Below are 17497 nucleotides of genomic sequence, written 5' to 3' on the forward strand. Positions count from 1 at the left end.
CTGGACCTTTGGTGCCGTTCATTTATCATAAACAAAGGTACAGTGATGCTTTGAAAAGAAAAGGTCAATTTCTTTTCTTCTTTTTTCTTTTTTTCCTTCAAAAATAAAATAAAATAAAAGGTCAACCAAAAAAGAAGGAGAAGTATTTTTTTTTTCTTTTTTCATTTTATATATAGCTGAGCAGTTTATTCTCCATCATCCAAAGAACATTCTCATTCTTTAAGGGAATTACATGTGAGATTTGAGTTCTTTTCTTCAAAAATAAAATAAAATAAAAGGTCAACCAAAAAAGAAGGAGAAGTACTTTTCTTTTTTCTTTTTTCATTTTATATATAGCTGAGCAGTTTATTCTCCATTATCCAAAGAACATTCTCTTTCTTTGAGGGAAATACATGTGAGATTTGAGCTTATAGCATATCCTTTGCAAAACGAATTAACTTCGAAGCAGGTTCCATATTCCAGAAATTCTTCCATGCAAGTACAGTTTAGATTAATATGCAATAATAATAATAATAATTAAACATAAGCATACAGCCAAAAGTTGTCAATTTGATCAAACACTAAATTATGAGAATTGGAATCGTTCTTTATCTGATTATCATTTACACATCTTACGAATATAAAGTTTAATATGAAGTGTCGCAACATTAATGTCATTTCATGAATGTATGCATAATTGTTGAGCTACGCCTGTATTTTCAACAGTTATAGTTTGACTGTTGACCATAACTTTTCAAAAGTGCCATTCAACAAGCCATTATGTCTGTTTCTTAGTCGGGAAAGTAACCCTATACGATTAGAGATCACCCTAGTATATCACTGTCATTGGTTACTTCTTGAAAAAATTATTAAGAAAGTGACCAAAAACAGTAATTCCATTAGTCTTAATATGATCTTATGAACCCCAAAAAAAAAAAAAAAATCTTATGCATCACTAGCACGTTCAACAGTAGAGGTCTTATGTTTTGAACGGCTATAAATTTTTGAAAAAGGAACATATTATTAATTAGCAAAAAAAAAATTGTGTCGAAAAAAAAGTTAAGGAGATTGATATAAGAATATGATCTTATGCACACCTGTAAAGGAAATGGTTAGTGATATGAATTCAGATCCGTTGTAATGGCTAGGACTACTTTGCAATGCAATAGTAAATCAATAACTGAGATTAAAAGTTCAAAATTTTTCACTTTTAATCTTAGTAATTGGATCAGAATATTTTTTAACTTTTCAACCGTAAAATTTTTACTTTTTAAACTTTTACATCACACCAAACAATAATTACATGGTGCAATAATTGCACTAAATTCAAATCCCTAGTAATATGATCTTATACAGTATCAATATAAAATAACTAGCACCTCACCTATAAAGCAACAAGGAATATGATCTTATCATGCACCACTAGCTCACTTCCCTTATATATATAATGTGTTGAAGTACATAAAAGAAGTTGGGTTTGGTTTATATTCAGTACTTTTTTAATTGGAAATCTTCTTTTATTTTAAATACACAATAGTAAGTGGTGGTGAGCTTTAATCTCTATATTTTATTTAGTTAGTAGGTGATATGACAATTTCTTATTAAAACAAAATGAAATTCCAATTAAAAAAGTACTGAAAGTAAGCCAAACTGAAAGAAGTTATACCTCGAATCATGATATAAGAAAATTATTAACTTTTTGCTAAATAGTTGTTTGAGAATTTAATTTTAATAAGTTCGATGATTATAGGTGGTTCAATGTATTTCTCAAAAAAAAAAAAAAAAATGTTGGTTCAATGTCTTATGTCAAGTTTCGATTTGATTGATTTTGAACTATGATGAATTATTTGACTTCGTATCTAAGGGAATGAGATTCAATACTACCTCAATTAAGAGGACTCTAGATTCTAAACTCTCGTAACAATGAGCTATGAAAAGCAAATAAATTCTAAAATAACAAGTACGAACTATTATTTTACCCACACATAAAAAAAAAGTAGCAGACCTAAACTTAAGTGAGATTTTTTTTTTTTTTTTTTTTTTTTTTTTTAACTTAAGTGAGATTTCATGCTATCAGTACCAGGGAGCTTCATAATTCATGTTATACTAAGTGTGAGTTTAGATAGCGCGTTTTGCGCCATTCAGTGCATTTGCGTTTCATTTTTGTGGGTCTATGAGCACTATTTTTGAGACCCCCAACTTGGGAAAAATACAAATTTAACCTTAAAATTAGATTTTATGGCACTATTCACACATTTAAAAATTATTTTGCTATAGTATTTTCAGTTTTCAATAATAAGTAATATCCAAACAGACTTTAAGTACCACAACAAGTAAATCAATTTTATGCCTAAACAATATATAAGCAGTAATTAGACCGAAGCCTAAATAAATAAAACATCAAATCATATCAAGGACCGGCAATGCATTCCGGATCAAAATAGGATTAACAACGATTAACTTAAATCTTGTATAAACAAGTTTAAACAAAGTGACAAATTACAGGGAAATGAACTGACTAGCATAAACATCTTCTAAAACCCTATAAACTAAGAGAACTTCCAAACAAACTATAATTATTATTTAGAAGGCAATGAATACGAACAAATTTATCATTGGAGAGTAATTTTTAATTTTTTTGAGAATGAGTCCTCTATTTATACTTAAGATATTCAATGGTTCTAACCGTAGTAACTCACACGTGTCTTTCTCTTCTTGAGCTTGAATGACAATTGTTACTGTGTTTAATATTGTTTGTAACTTCTTTGATGTCACTTTTTTTTTTTTTTTTTTTGAGAAGAGGTGTCACTTATCTTCATTGAATGCACTAATATCTACTATCGAAACTGCTACATCCACCTCCAATATTGCTTTCCACATTCAGGTTCCTTGACAAGTGTAACCTCTCTGATTTGCCACTTGTCACATCCGTAGCAACTTAGAAAATCTTAATTTAATACCAACACTAGTTGCAACAATAGAGATTGAAGAGTGAATGAGATTGTTCTCTTGAGATGATTTACACCCTCACATAAAGGTTACAGTTGGGGTAGCTTATATTGGACAGTTTCTTTTACTATTTAACTTATTTTTGCTACTATTTATGAGTCTCATTACATTTTTTGATACTATTCATAAGTCCCACTGTAGAGTAATTATTATTTAGTACACTGTCGTCATGACACAACAGACTAAGTCACTCATTATTTTGTAGGGTAGAAATTCCACAAAATACAACACCTCCTATACCTAGAAAATATTATTCAAGAGTAAAAAAGATGTATGAGACTAGGAAGCTATGGAAACAAGTTTAGGAAAAACTTCGATTCTAAGTGGCGAGAAGAGTTCTTATGGGTGTGCTATTTATAAGCCTAAGAAAGAAGGCTAAAACTATACACTAAATGAACACCTTTAACTCACAACTAATAACTACATAATCAATGGCAATGAATTCTTAGTTAAATAAATGGGACAAAAAACGAGTTATCAGTCATCACTCCTATAACCATCGCACACTCTTGGTGCGATGGTCACTCCACAAGGATAAGTGCTTGTAGGGTGTGGGATGATAAGGGTTGGGGTTCAAATTTGTAGAAGAGAGCTTCACATACATACACTTAGATTAGCATAGAGTAAAAATTCTATCTTGTATAAAATTAAAAAAAAAAAAAGTTATCACTCTTGTAAATGTTTTATGGTAATGAGTACAAACTCAATTTTTATTATTAAAAAAAATCCTAGTCAATTCAAAGAAAATTTAAAATGTTATTTTTTTGGTATAAACCAAAAAAAAAAAAAAAAAAAAAAGTGAACATTTCAGCTACCAAAGGATTCATAAAGTCAAACTCTACTTCATCTTCGCTATCACACTTTGATCCTCACCTATCATCATCATCAGTATCATGACCGACATCATTATAATCTACGTTGTTGAAGTATGATTCATCAAAATCATAAGCCAGGAATGGATCTAACCATTCACTCCTTGATGCCATTGTCACCTACATACCACAACGACATACTATTAACCCCTTTTATTTTATACAGTAAACCAATGCTAATAACAAGCACTCAACAATAAACCAAGGTGAATATAGGAAATTATCATAAATATTTCGAATAATAAGAGCATCCACATCATATGTGGCAAAAAAAAAATGTCATTTTGCCACACAAAATGTCTACTTTATTGTTTTACCACATCATTTTACAACATCCCATTTATCAAATGTTTTATCATTCAATTCTATACATTAAAATAATGTTTACTACACATTAAAACAATATATTATCTCCTCCCCCATTATCATCAACAACAGCAACAACATCAACGACACAATTACCAGCCACCAATATCCACTGCCGCAACAACACCTCTACTGCAAAACAACCACCACAATTACTCACCAATATTAGATCAACCCAAATTGCAGCAAAAAAAAAAAAAAAAAAAAAAACCCACAACTAGAAAGAGGCAGAGTGAAAGGCGGACAAAGAGGAAAGGCAACAAGGTGAGATCGACAACGGCCTCGAGGTGAGATCACCTGCCAAGAATTGCAGATATGATTAGTACAACCTGAATCCACACACCAGGAATCCGTGGGATTCTGTACCAAACATATTTCAAGAAGGAATGTATTAATCATACCTTTGTTCTTGGCAGCCTTAAATATTGGACAATTTCTCTTCCAATGCCCTTTCTCACCATAATGGAGACACTTTCCTTTGATCTTCTTTCCTTTATCAGCAACCCCTAAGGCAACTTGTTTACCCTTTTGTTTGGTGAAGTCCTTCTTCTTCTTCTTCTTCTTACCCTTGCCTTTCGACTTAAGATGAGAAGTAGAAGCTTCACCAACATTGGCTTCAACATTGGAAGTACCAAGAATGCCTTCTGCCGCTACCAATTCATTCATTAATTCAGATAAAGTATAAATCTTTTTGTTCATATTATAGTTAAGTTTGAATTCCTTGAATGATTCTGGTAGTGACTGGAGTATCATATCCACTTGGGATTCTCCATCAATATCGGCACCTAAAACTTCCAATGTATTCAGATTAGAGATCATTGTAAGACAATGCTCCCTTACTGAAGTACCTTCAGCCATTTTGGTATTATAAATTTGCCTCATGGTCTCTTGCCTTGTAGAACGGCCTTGCTCACCAAACATCTCCTTCAGACTTAGCATGATGTCTGAAGCTAGTTCTACATCCTGCATTTGATGCTGTAGAACATTTGAGATAGATGCTAGAATGTAGCACTTGGCCATCTCATTAGATTTCTGCCAACGATCATATCGTTGTTTTTCCTCAAGAGAAGCATCTAAAGATGGAAAGCTAGGACATGGTTTAGTAAGAACATACTTATGCTCTTTAGCAGTAAGAACAATGTCCAAATTTCTTTTCCAGTCAACATAGTTGGATCCAGTCAGTTTGTTTTGATTAAGAATAGTTACAAGTGGGCTAAATGATGCCATATTCAAATCTAAAAACAATAAACATGAATATAATAAGTAAATTGGACATTATCTATTTAGCATATAAACATATAGTATGGAACCTTAATAAAACCATAATATAATATATGCAACGACAACCCAATCCCGCAATTAATATTCCTCGGAAGCGAGGTCATACCAATCACTATGATTAGGCGAGAAACATTCTCATTATTAATGCTATCATGGTAACTCTTACCAAACAAAAATAATTTGTCGTTTTCCCTTCAGCCTCTAAGTAATAATGACATAGCTTCGAAGGGAGGTTAACATTACACTTAGTCTAATGTACACCATTGCCTAGAATCAATGTGAATCACCAAGTAACTCCACGGAAGCGTGGTCGTTCTCAATGATAAAACACATTTCATCTATCTTTAAGAAGTTTAACTTGTAGTACCATGAATCAAACACCCTCCGAAGGGAGCAAGGCATATACGCCAAGGCAAGGTGCTTAATCACACTACTTTAAACCGATAATGGAGGCCGTGAGATGCAACCCTTGTATCTCTCTCCCACTAGATGTTTTATATAAAAGGTTTTTAATTTTAAAACATGCATAATTTAATTACACATTGTCTTGCCCCTTTTACATGAAAAAACACTTAGAAAAAATTCTAATTTTCTTTCTTTCGATTGATCAAAAGTGCCCTTCGATCGATCGAAAAAATTAAGAAATTCGAACTTGATCATCTGACTCTTTCGATTGATACTCGATTGACTTTCGATCGATCGAAAAACAGATTCAATCGATCGACCAGCAATCGAAAATCAATCTATCTAAAAATCTGATCACTGTCTCACTCGATCGATTGAAAGTGATTTTCGATCGATCGAAAATCACGAAACTCAAATTTCCAGAATTTTTCCTAAGGCAGTTTTCTTTGTTTTTCATGGACAAACATTCAACATATGAGCATTACAGTCAGAGATTGATGTCAAAACTGAAATTCATTGATGCTAATGCCTTAAAATTCAATTTAACATACTTAAATTCAAATTTAAGCAACATCATAACATCAATTTCAGTCTTCATCAAATCATAGTTTCAACAACATGCAGAAAATTAAGAAACATAATCTTCTAACAATATGAAACTATCATCTCTAATTCTAAAACTTACAAAACATGTTATACAATACGAAATTGAAGACCGCTCTGATACCATTTGATGGAAATTAGAGATGAGTGCAGCGGAAAATAAGTTTTAAACGGATCTACGTCATTCGATATTGATAACACGTACTAAGTAAATTTCAGAATTTGAGAACAAGAGATCGTACCTTGAAGCGGTGAATTTCAAAACCGAAGATTGAAGCACTTGGGACTACTTTTAATCTTCACTCCAATTCCACTAATGCCCAAGATGTGTGGTCTCTCAATTGGTAACAAAAGGATGACTAGTGAGTGACAAAAACTCACATGCACACCATTTCACAATGATGTTTTCTTACTTCTGAAAATCTGAACGTTTTTCCCTTTGTATCTAACCAATTTATCTAATTGGGCTGGCCTTTGGGCCTTCCCAATTGGGCTTAAGTGTGTGGCATGGAGTGGGACCAAAAGGGACCAATAAGACATTAGCTCCAATGGGCCTTGGGCTTTTCTGTCAACTCTTGACAAGTCCAAAGTTACCATTAACTATATTTAATACCACTATATAAATATAGTTGCACTCTAGGTCTTATCTATAAATTATATCCCAAGACTTTATTATACATGCAACCCCTTCATAAAATATTCGTAGTAGTAGAAAGTCATTAATGTAGACTGCCACTTTGTAAATTACTACATCNCAAAAAAACAAAACAAAACAAAAAAAAAAAAAATCAAGCTCAATTATTCCCTCTTCCCAACCATTTTGTAGTGAAGTCACAAAGGATTGCTTTAATAGTACAAGTGCTCTTGGGACATTTGTTAATAGGCTATTTTAAGAAAAAATTTATATTACTTTTATAGGAAATGTAAAAAACTGTCAAAAAATTTATTGTTTTGTTTTTTTCTAATAAAAAGTTTTTAAAAATGCTTTATCATAAACCAATGTCCTTAATGCATTTGTTAACTTTTCCCTTACTTTAATTAGGTGATGGCCTATGCCTCATAGAATAAGTTTTACCAAATCATCTAAGAAAATTTAAAAATTAATCAAGTTGCTTCACAAAAAATAGAAGCCAAAAAGCTTCTTTTTAAAATAATAATAACAATAACACAAAAGGATTCATTTTTTTTATGAAATTCACTCTATAATAATTATTCTTTATGACTATTTCAAGATACCAACTAATTTTTTGTGTATTCTTAAATTTTAAAATTAATTTTATTTTGCACTAAGATTTAGCATAATTAATACAATTAATTTTCCATGAGTAGACATTAGAAATTACTAAATTAACAGAATTAATTTTGTAAAAATCAAAATAAAATTTTCCCTAAACATTTAGAATTAAAGAGTACATATTAGCAAAATAGAATAAATTAGTTTGCTTTGGTAGATCACAAAATGAGGTTCTAAATTCTAAGAATTTTTTAACTAAGAATAAATTACACTGCCACTTTGTAAATTACTACATCTTAATCCTTGAGTACCCGGTTTAATCCTTTAATGTTATTCATTATATATTTATGAAATCCAATTCCATAAATATATACTTTAGTCTTACTAAAGTGGTTAGGCCTAACTCTCTGAATAACAAACTCATTAAACTTATCTCAAGGGAATACTTTATATCTCCGTTAAGAGACTATGAATTCCATCTTGAGAATATATGTTCCATCAACACTAAATGTGGCTGCCCAATATACTGAGGTTTTGACCGTTACTTTAGATCTCACTCCTAATATATCAAAGCAACCTACACCTTAAGATCAGGTCCATTATTCTCTCAGGATTAAGAGTTCATGCAAATGTAAGTCATGAGATTTATTATTCATTTGACAGTCTTTAGGAGAATAATAAATCTCACAGCGGTCCAGTTCAATATGTCTTAACTCTTAAAACATATTAACACATCAACCAGAAGTCACCACTTCCATGATCAAGACAAATCATCATGATTGATATGTTATAGTCTTCGCAGATGAAATGCCCAATTTCATCATCGACTATGAACTATAATTCTGAGTTTATAAAGAACTTGTGATTTATATCTTCTGTGACTCTTCACATAAATCACATACTATGCATCTCATGGACTATGTGATAATGTCCGAATATTCATGTTACTATTATTTCAGATAATAATAAAACAAATTCATTAAACACAATATTAAGTCATACATAATGTCATACACAATATCAAACTTAATATCATACATAGCATCATACAATAGGATTTAAGGGCACTAATCCTAACAGCAGCTGCCTTTCCTCCTCTCTTGGCCACCTCTGCCGCCTTTTTCTTGCTCGCGTCCAATTATGAGAAGAGGAAGAACACGGGTTGGGAACTTAGGGGAGAGAGAGAAAGAGACAAATTCTGAGAAGAAAGAGAAAAAATCAAATAAAGAAATGAAAGGAGAGAGAAAAGTCAAATAAAATAGTATTTTTTTTTTGGTTTGGCATTTGTGTCTGTACCGTTGCAAATTTGCAACGGTACAAACACAAATGGTAAAAATTTGGCATATATAGAACATTTGATGGGAGGTGTTTTTTGTGTTTGGTGTGCCAAATGTGCAAAATATTTGGCATTTGGCACATTTGGCACATCTGCTATGGGTGCTCTAAGTTAAGATTGTTCAACATACAGGAATGCATAAAGTCTAGAAATAGAAAAGGCAACCTGACAAACATCCATCGTAGAGAAAATAATAACCAACAAAACAATGGTTTTTGTGACAAAAGGTACAAGTACTATAATAACCATAACATAATACTACAGTACTACAATAAACATAACATAATAAAATAAGATCTATGTCTCAATCCTCTGGGTTAATAATATCGTCCATTCATGCCCACCTTCTATGCTCCAGCATGCCCATGAACACCACCTTATTCTCCTTTACATTGAAAGCCTTGAGATTAGGGGTGTGCAAAAAACCGACGAACCGAACAAATCGGCCGAAACCGACCGAACCATTGCCAAATTTTCGGTTCGATTTCGGTTTGGTTCGGTTTCGGTTTCATTTTTTAAAAACCGAAATTTTCGGTTTCGGTTTCGGTGTTGGATTTTTTCACCCGAAACTGAACCGAACCAACCGAATATATATATATATATATGCAACCCTGTTACATACCTGATCTGTGGCTTAGTGGTAGGCTACTTTGTGGTTTGGCTGCTAATCTCAGGTTCGAGCCTTCGCGTGGGGGTGTTTGATTTTTTTGCTATTTAATTTTTTAAAACCCTAGAGCATGAGTTAATACGAAAATACCCCTATGATTTAAAACCCTAGAGCATGCTATTTTATTCTTTTCTTCAGCCGCCCCCTTCCCCATCTTTTTCTCTCAATTTTTTCATACGCACACACAGAACAAAATGGAAGAAGAAGCTTTCTCAAGCTTTCTTCACTCAAATTCTCAAGCTTTTTTCACACACACACAGAGAAAGCTTTTTTTCACACACACACAGATCTCTACTTCTCAGCCCCTCCTCTTCTCTCACCGCTCCATGCCTCCACACGTCGGCCTTCCTGCAGCAGCCTCCACACACTGGCCTTCCTACACCAGCCTCCACACGCCGGTCTCCACACGCCGGGCTCCGGACGCCAACTAATCTTTTCATTCTCACGGAGTCACGGTGACCCTCTCTCTCTTTAATTTCTCCATAGTTTCCTCTATCTTTTTTATATTCTGGGTTTGTTTGATATTGAATCAATGATATTTTTTCAATTTTTATGTGCAAATGAAGTTAGGGTTTTGATTTTTGAAAAAGCCCATGTGCTTGGTTGTTTATTTTTTCAATTTCTTGTCTCTTTTTTATATTTTGGGTTTGTTTAATATTGAATCAATGCTATTTTTTCGATTTTTATGTGGAAATAAAGTTAGGGTTTTGAAAAAACCCATATGCTTGGTTGTTTATTTTTTTCAATTTCTTCTCTCCTGGGTTTTTTTTTTCTTTGTTTGCTTCTTAGAAAATAAATGATAAGGAACCGAAACCGACCGAAAAAATGATCGAAACTGAAACAAACCGAAGCCGACGGTTTTACAACAATTTCGGTCGGTTTCGGTTGAGACTTTTAAAAACCGAAAATTTCGGTTTCAGTTGGTCGGATAAAAAAAAACCGACCGAACCGAACCGATTATAGCCCTACTTGAGATCTTCAAATATGCCTTGTTTCCAAGATCCTCATACTGATTAAGCATGTCAATGGCTTTCCCTAGAGAACATGGATCACCTCCAGTTGCTGATTGGGCAAATTGCTCAGAAGTGCCACTTGACTTGCCCCTGTTATCGCTAAACCTCTCCTTTGTCATTGCAGTCTACTCATTTAGGGCTTGCTTGCAGCTTGGGTTTGGTCAACACCATCAGTCTCCTCCGTAGTCCGAGGAATACTATCCAAGTTGGGGGTGTAACAGTCATCATCAAGATGGATAGGAGCAGCATCAATGACATGCTCATCCTCCAATACACGCTCTTTATCGCTATTCAGTGCAGGTGTGTTTGATGAAATTTGAAGGTGCCCATTTGCAGTACTGGGGGCAAACAACTGCTTTAGCTTATCGTAGTTGAGGCATCCCTTCTTTCGCAGGTTATTTGCGTTCTGATCAGCCTACAACAACACATGGATAGGAACAATTGTTAGGCAGCAAAGTAATCACAACAATACAAAAGCAATACTAACATGAAACTTGAAATACATAAAGTAACATACCGCCACCACATGCACCCAAACCTCGTCAGTGTATGTAATAGTTTGGGTGGCTTTATCCCACCTCAACCCCGTACGATTCAGCAATTGACTCCACTTGCGTTGTTTACCCTAAAGCCTATTGTGCTTTTGGAAGACTTGCTTAGCGGTGAAGGTTTTACCAGTCCTTTTAGTAAGTTCTTGTGTCATTGTTTCCCTTAAAAACACCATTCTCCATGTTACCCTTTATTTGTTCCTCCACCATAATCTCTATAAATATGTGTTCTATGTGGGGAGGCCATATTTTGTCATCCACATCTTAGGATTCATGTGCCATCTAATTCAAATATCTCACATGGTAAGATGAACACACTTTGTATTGATAGGTAAATAAATGAACAAGGAATATTAATGTGTTACCGTGGCCAAGTATGTTGCATAATGGGAAAGTGCACAAGTAACTCCACATAAACAAGCGGTACATGTAATTAAAGATAACACCATACTGGGATATACTCTAGTTCATAGCTAAACATGTACATTGTGACCATGTAACATATAAAAAGTCAAAAGACCAAAGCATTGTTTTACTACAAAAGTGGTCACTAATAACCATAGGATAGTGCATGTGAAAGTGTACGCTAACAACACCATAGTAGTCTACAAAGCATAGTGGGAACAAAATAAGTTAGCAGAAAGAAAATGGTTAGCTATGCACTACAATGCTTCTGAGTCCACCAATTGCCTTTTACTAAGATGGACCAGCCCCCTCATCCAAACCCACCGCTGGCCACCCACGCCTTGGCCCATAACGAACTCCGTTGGCCCTACAATACTCCCTCCGAACCAACATGAACTGATGCATAACCTGCCTCTTGTGGAAATCCTTCCCAGTTAGAGTGTTGAGAGTGTTTATGATCACATCCCACAATGGCTCACCGGGAAGCCCTGCCACTAAATTACCCAGTAGGAATTGGCCGAAGACAATGTCATAAAGTTCATTGACATAGTCATCGTCCCACCTCCTTAAATCCCCAGCCATCTAACAACAACCTCTAATCATGTAACAATCACATATAAATAATAAACATTTCCATGTATTCAATCAAATTCAGACAATAGTGTTTAGGGGTCTTATCTTAAGGTGCAATAGTTTTCACTTTATCTTCCCTTAAAAACCCACCATATTGTTTATGGATATGGATATAGTTAGCTATGTTACATACTCTATTGATCTATTGATGTATATTCTGTTAGTAGCTACATCTTATCAGTTAAACTAAGTAATAACTAAAGTAACAATCATAATAAAAAACAAGATAGAGCAACTAAGGCACATCCATCTTTGATTGTAATATTTTTTTTTGAAAAAGGTACATCCATCTTCCATTATAAGAATATCACATGAACCATGTCGAAAAATAGTATAATCAGTAAGCAAATAAACAATGGGAACCCATAGCACAGATTAAGCGAAGAAAAAAAATGATGATTAGTTTTCTTAAAAAATGAGCATGGCAGACATTGTTCATAATACTATAATTTCTTTAGAGCATAGTAGACATTGTTTACATTGTTCAAATATGAGCAAAGCAGGGGAACCCACAACATGAGAGGGTGATTAGTTTTCTTAAAAAATGATGATTAAAAAAACTAAATCTAAACGTCAAGGAATCTGTGACGATGTTTTGGTAGAGTGTTGGTATAGATAATTTTTTTTTTCCCAAGCCAACAGTAGAGCAAAGCAAACATTGTTCATAATACCATGGCTGTAACGAAGGAACAAGACAGAGAAACTTCTAAAATTAAAAAAAAAAAAACAAAACAAAAAGAGGCATAAAAACTATATATATATATATATATATATATCAAAATAAAACCCAGCAGCTTCAGGCATGTAAACAAATGGAGGGGCTGAATTTGGGTCTCACTGGAAAGCGGAATCGGTGAATGGAGTTGACCTATTGGAGCTCAGCCCTGTGCTGATTGGCATTTTTTGGAGCTTATTTCAGTGGTTGAAGTGTGCTATGGGTTTGGGAGAAGGAAAAGGGAAAGTGAGATGAAGCGCAAGCTAGCATGGGTAGTTGGGAAAGTTATGAGAAAATATCCGTTGGAGCTTCTCAGCCTGCAGTGATGGAACTACACACTGGCTGTGGGACCCAATTGTACTGAAAAATTACGAAAATTGCCACTCAGTTAACAAAACCATAACTTGAAAACAAGCTTGGCTATTTCCAAAATTGGTAACCCATATCTCAAAAAACTCAGTTTTGTTAACGGAGTTAACTAACCCAAAATCATCCAAACAATGTTTATATACGTGGGCCCCACGGATTTTGGGTTATGAGTTAACAAACCCAGTTTTGCAAAATCCAAACAAGGCCTAAGAAATTTTTTTTAGAAAGAGGAACGTTAAGAATTTAACAGAAGTTTTCTTTAAACTGGTCATGGACATGTGTCCTTCTAATATCTTGACACATCCAATATGCAGGAAGTACTGCAACATTGTTTGCAACAAATCCTTGCTCTTTATATTTTCATAAAACTTTTTATACTTTTACTTTTTTAGTGGTTCCTCTGAAGACATTTAAGGTTTAAATTCTTCTTCCCTTATTGTAACTATATAATTTATCCAAAAAAAAAAATTATGCTTTATATTTTTTTCCCCTTTAATTTAATTTATTTAACCAATTGATAGGCTTTATTCACTATTTTATCTAGACTTCCATAATAACTTCTACTTAAAATTTTCTTTGCATTTGACATTCCGAGAAGCAAATCTGTAAATTAATGTACTTTAATTGCTAATAAGAATCGGTATATTGAGAATTAGAAAATCTTATAAACTTGATGGATGAATTGTAGCAAACTAGAAACTAGAAATTTTGCATATAAGATAATTTTGTATACAATGTAACTTTTGTATAAAACGTATGCATACATACATATATTATTTTGAGGTTTCCTTTTTTCTTTTTTTAGAATTACGAATCAATATAATAATTTAATTAACTTCAGCCCCAAACATAAATTCTTGGTTCTGCCCACCCTTGCCATCCTATATTCTAATGAAGGAGTTAGAATATAGATAGTCAGGACAAAATGGGCTTCTGCCCTTTTCCGAAAAATTAAACATCGTTTTGCCCTCTTTCCCAAACTAAATAGGGAAATGCCCCTGTTTTGTAACTCGATAATACCAGAGTCGAGTTATACGAATTACTCGATTATTCGATAATCGAGTTAGCTTAAGGTTTGTGCCACACTGGACGTCCAGCGTGGCATTTTGTATTTCAAATCCCTAAATTACTTGATTAATATAAAATCGAGTTATGTAACCGAATATTCAGATATTGAGATATGCTCATATTAAACCTGTTTTCAGACTGTCTTTGTGTCAGATGTATGGATATATGGTTTTTAACATAACTCGATTAATGGAATATCGAGTTATACAATATACTCGAACTCCATAAAATAGAGTTATTCACGTATAATTTCTCCACACCTCCTCCCATTTAGTGTATCTGGCTTTCCGCTGAACTGATTTCTACTCTGCTTAGATCAATAGCTTTCGAACTCAAGTGAAGTTTGTATCATCTCAGGTAAAAAACTCACACCAGAATTTTTGGGCAATGATATTTTTATTTGATATTGTACTGAATTTTTATTTTTTTGGTTGAATGAGTGTGAAGTAAGTACGTTGGTGTGGTTTGGTTGTTTGTTGTAGTAAACGTTGGTCAGAAGAGAATGAAATCTTTACTATAGCAACATTTTGTACTGCACATAATCACTTTTTTTTTTTTTTTTTTTTTTTTTTTGTTGAGAAAGTGCACATAATCACATTGGTCAAACATTTACAACAACATTATGTATTGAACACATTGGGTAGACATTAACAACAATGTGTTTGCACATGATCAAATTTTAGTGTTAGTGTTAGTGTTAGTATTTCATTTTTAGCATGCAATAGTACACAAAAGAATGAATGTCTTTGCCGTGTACCATCTTATGCAGTATTACATTATTTACCAACTATTGATGCACACTATTAACTTGATCATTTGGTGTTATTGTATTTAGCGTCAATGTCTGGTTTTGGTAACCCACAAATCTATAGGCCTCATGATGTGTTCGCAGCTATGGGTTGTTGTTGGGTATTAGAAGATGAGTTTAGCTATCCAATCAGTCCGAATCTGCAAAATAGTGCTTATGTTCACAATACCATGAGACAGGAGTGGGCTTGGTTACTTCGTGAATAGCAAATGTTTTATGATGAGCTAGTTGGTTTTAAGTTGCCAGTGCCTCAGCGACTTGCATCGCAGGTGCCTAGAGACATGATCGACGAACTTCGTAAAGCATTGAACCGCATAAGAGAAGAAAATAATCGAATGAAGATACGTCTTAATCGATATTGAACCCAAGTCAAGATTCGAGAGTCAGTGGAGGAAGGGTGGTACGAGCACGCAGAGTTCATGCAATCACTTCTTGCCGATCCCATTTATCAGTCAGGCATGGAGATGTCAAATGAAGAGTAATCGTGTCGTGGTGTTATTAGATTTGTTGGAGAACTATTTTGCTTAACTATGTTTTATATGTATGTGTGTCACCGTTGTTGCATTTGTACTATGTAAACCTTATTTTTGATTGTGAGGAGCATGCACATTATTCGTAATCTAGATTATTCTCACATAACGCATAAAAGTTAAATATTCCCACACATGATGATTTTCAATAAGCACGTACAACATAACATAGAAAACTTAAAATAACTTACACTAACATTATTAACTTAACACTAGACATAACACACACACCACATAGGCATTCATTCTGACAAGTAGTCCTCATAGTTGAGGACATTGTTACGTTCTGCCAGAGTGAGTTGCCTGTTCGTTGCATCGGCCAGCTCCTCCGCTAGTTGTAGCATGTGATACCTGGACCTACGAAGTATCATAAGATTGTTTTCTTTTTTTTTTATTTTTATTTTAGTAACTGTACACTTATATTAGTGCATGTTTCATCGTGGTAATGCGAGTGAGCCACGGTCGACAAGAGGCGCTCCAAGTCGCAGGAGATCATCATGCAGAGTGTTGGACTCATTCACGCGAAAGTCCCACTCCCACCGCAATCCTGCATAGTATTCCCTCTCGTCGGAATCTCTTTCCCTTCTATAGTTATCTGGAAAATGAGGTAGCATCCAATTATGCATCGACATTGGAAAATATGACTTTAGATCGGTATGTGTAGATGTTTTGCAAGGGTAGATGTAAATGGGACTTTTGCAAGTGAATTACTTAATGGGACTTTTGCAAGTGAATTACTTAATGGGACTTTTGCAAGTGAATTACTTAATGGGACTTTTGCAAAGGTAAATGTAAATAGGACTTCAGTATGTGTAGATGTTTTGCAAGGGTAGATGTAAATGAGACTTTATATAGGGGTTTTGCAAGGGAAAGTATTCACGTGGATGTGACTATATGTAAGGGTAAGTATTCACGTGAATAAAGATGATATGACTTGATAGTGTATTGTTCAGTGGCAAGGTGTTGAGGAGCACATGCAAAACTGCGAACATGACTTGGTTGTACAGTGACATCTGTTGGTGCATGTGATTCGCTGAGGTAGCTGTTTGATATAGCTATAGCTTGTGCTACAGCAACAGGCTGGTGATGTGTACTGCAAAAGAGATTGCGTATTTATTCACGTTAATACGACACAGCATTGATGTGCTTCATCTGACATGACTCGACTAGATAGTGTTGAGCTGTGTTAAATGTATCATAAGCTTTTCAGGGATGCTCTGCATCATTGAAAATAGTGCATTGCAAAAGCTGTTGAGCGTGCATTGCAAAAGGTGTATTGACGTGCATGTAGGTGATATGATTGGACAGGGTTCAACAGTGCAAAGCTGTTGAGCATAAACTTTTCAAGGATGCTCTGTGTATTCACGTGAGTGTGGATGGGTACTTTTGGTTAGGGTTCAACAGTGCTTAGTTATCCACCGTAGCTACACTTATTGCTCCCTATGGTGGTATTTGGCAAGTGGGATTGAAAAAAGCTGATAGTAACATTTGGTTTTGTAATGGTTGGCAGGATTTCGTTGAATACCATTCTATCTGTTATGGTTATATTTTAGTCTTCAGATATGAAGGAAATTCAAGCTTTCATGTTCTTATATTTAATAAAACTGCCACTGAGATTCAATATCCACTTAGGAAGAATTGTAAACTGGAAGATCA

The sequence above is a fragment of the Quercus suber genome, unplaced genomic scaffold, assembly GCF_002906115.3.
Source record: "Quercus suber isolate HL8 unplaced genomic scaffold, Cork oak 2.0 scaffold_303, whole genome shotgun sequence".
NCBI classification, from domain to species: domain Eukaryota; kingdom Viridiplantae; phylum Streptophyta; class Magnoliopsida; order Fagales; family Fagaceae; genus Quercus; species Quercus suber.